Consider the following 2,467-nt stretch of genomic DNA (forward strand, 5'->3'; position numbering starts at 1 on the left):
TCGCGGATTCAACAAACTCGATACCGCGTCAAATTAAAGGTGGTGTTCTCTTATCAAGTTGGGCCTGAGAAAATCGAGCTAGAAATGGTGAGCTAAGTAAAATTTCGCAGTTAATTTGTATGTGAGTAGGACTGAGTAGTGTGTGTTTCTAAATCAACGTGTTATCGCTCTTTTAGGTCTTGCTTATGTTTGAATTTGTTCGAATAATGTGCATCTTGATTTTTGGGATCACAAACTCTTACATTGTTTGTTTCCTGTGGTAATGGAGCTAGAAACTGCTTGCTAAGTAAAAATTTAGTGATTAATTTGTGTATTGAGTAGTACTGAGTGGTGATTTTTTTTTTTTTTGTTAAAACCAAAGCACAATATCTTTTCTGCGTGTTCCTAATGTTTGATTTCTTTTTTTTTTTTAGCTGGTTTTGGATGAGGTAAATGGATTGACGATGGAGAATCTGAATCAAAAGAGATCAGAGCTGCTATTGGTAAATGGTTTGATAATTTCTTTTACCTGGCTTTTTTGATATTGTTAGGAGCTAAAGATGGAACTATTTTTGTTGCTTCAGCATTCCCTGGTCATCAAGAAGGTATGATTACTTATCTCCCTGGCCTGAAACCTACTTTGTTTCAAATCATTCTCTTGACAACTCATATGAAAAACGCCACCATGTCCTAACTAATAAAAAAAGATGCTTTTGAGAGAAATGACATGTAATATGCTAAAGGAGAGTTATCCATGTGAATTTAGTATAAAATGGATTACAATTTTTTTGGTGTAGTAGTTGTATAAAAATAACATTAGCATAAACAATTTTCTATTATCAAATATTACATTTATCAATATTTGAATACATCTTGTATACAAACGTTGAAATGATGGTATCCCAAATTCTTTAGTAATTAATGTGTCGATGAATTAAAAAGCATAAAAAGTGAAAACTGTAACTTATGGTTTTAGAAATTAGGTTCTGGATATATTTATACAAGTTGAATATTTGTACATATTTAATTAGGTTCTGGATGAATTTCATCAGCAATCTGTGGTTTTATCTTCCCGCCCTTCTGTCTCTTCTATTGGATCTGTTCCTGCACCTATTGAAGTTGTGGAATCGTTGCCTGTGAAATTATACACAAAGTTGCACAAACATCAAGAAGAACCTGTACAGTAAGTATTGAGGCTTACTCATAACTTGGTGTTCATTTTTCAAAATGCTAGGATTTTTCTTTTCCTTTTCTTTAAAATTTTTTTTTCTTTCATCTCTCTTTAGTAACATGTCACATAAAATTTACATAGTGTGCAACTTTTCCAAAACAAAAATTAAAAAGGAGAATGCAAACAGTGATCAATAATATCTAGTCATGTCTTAGGAGGCCACTGGCTTGGATCACAATATGCATTTTTGGATGTTATAATGTTTTACATGATGACATGAAAATTCCAAGTGATGCCAGATACTGTGAAAGTTTACCTCCCACTTCCATATCCTGTTGTTATTGTTGTCATTAGTATAAAATTTTTTAGCTTTAACTATTCGTGGATTTGAGGTATGGTTTATATGTCTTTGTTTAGATTCTCATGACTCTTATCTTTTTTTACCATGGAGTGGGGCCTTCTACCCTCTTCTCTTACCTTTTTTTTTCACTTAGTATGCTAAGCTAATGTACATTTTTTTTGTTTTGATAAATTTATTATTAGTACTGTCAAACTTTAGACTAGTTTAGGCATTTCACTAATATTGAATTTTAATAATCTGTTTTTCACCTTTGCTAATACTTTAATTTCACAGATGCTATATATGCCTTGTGGAGTATGAGGATGGAGACAGCATGCGAGTACTGCCTTGTCATCATGAATTTCATAGAACATGTGTAGACAAGTGGCTGAAGGAGATTCACAGGTATGTGGGAATCGGGATTTGGGTGTGTTCTTCTGGTTAACTATGGTTAAAAACTTTAAAATTATAAAATATTGCCTATTACTACATATATTCCTGCCAATTTACTGCTGTATTCTATAAATGTGTTGTTTGTAGCTTTACACCGAACTCAACATGTGTTAGAGGTGCTTGCAAATGTTTATCACTAACTTTTTTATATTATACACAGGGTATGCCCACTATGTAGGGGGGACATCTGTATATCTGATTCACTGCCAACATAGAACAAAAGTGGCAATTTGTTAAAGTATTATACATTCACTAATGTGACTCGCAGAAGAAGCTCATTCTTTTCTGCTAGTATTGTCATTGTTGTCGATGATTATTTACTCCAATTTCTGAATATGATGAGTACACTGTAGACATGAATGGAGTTGCTACCAACAAAATTTTATCAGACTAGCATCTATTTGAAAACATCATTATCTCATACAATCTTCAATAACAAGGATCATGGGTCAAGTGATAAGTGCATCATTAGAGACTCGTATGAATTTTGGAGCTTTAAGATGGGTTTATTTGTTCTTATTTTA

At 32.6% G+C, this 2,467-nt stretch overlaps 1 long non-coding RNA gene across 1 annotated transcript; it reads left to right on the forward strand.

The window, feature by feature from the left end:
- Positions 1-1,110: 1,110 nt before the first annotated feature.
- On the forward strand, positions 1,111-2,171 carry LOC133295737 (uncharacterized). Its single transcript, XR_009749398.1, has 3 exons — positions 1,111-1,162; positions 1,785-1,895; positions 2,104-2,171. It is a non-coding gene; the product is annotated as an uncharacterized LOC133295737 (long non-coding RNA).
- The last annotated feature ends 296 nt before the right edge of the window (positions 2,172-2,467 follow it).

Source organism: Gastrolobium bilobum, unplaced genomic scaffold (genome assembly GCF_033153095.1).
Source record: "Gastrolobium bilobum isolate Gb01-03AN ecotype WA unplaced genomic scaffold, APGP_CSIRO_Gbil_v1 utg486031, whole genome shotgun sequence".
In the NCBI taxonomy this organism is placed as follows: Eukaryota; Viridiplantae; Streptophyta; class Magnoliopsida; order Fabales; family Fabaceae; genus Gastrolobium; species Gastrolobium bilobum.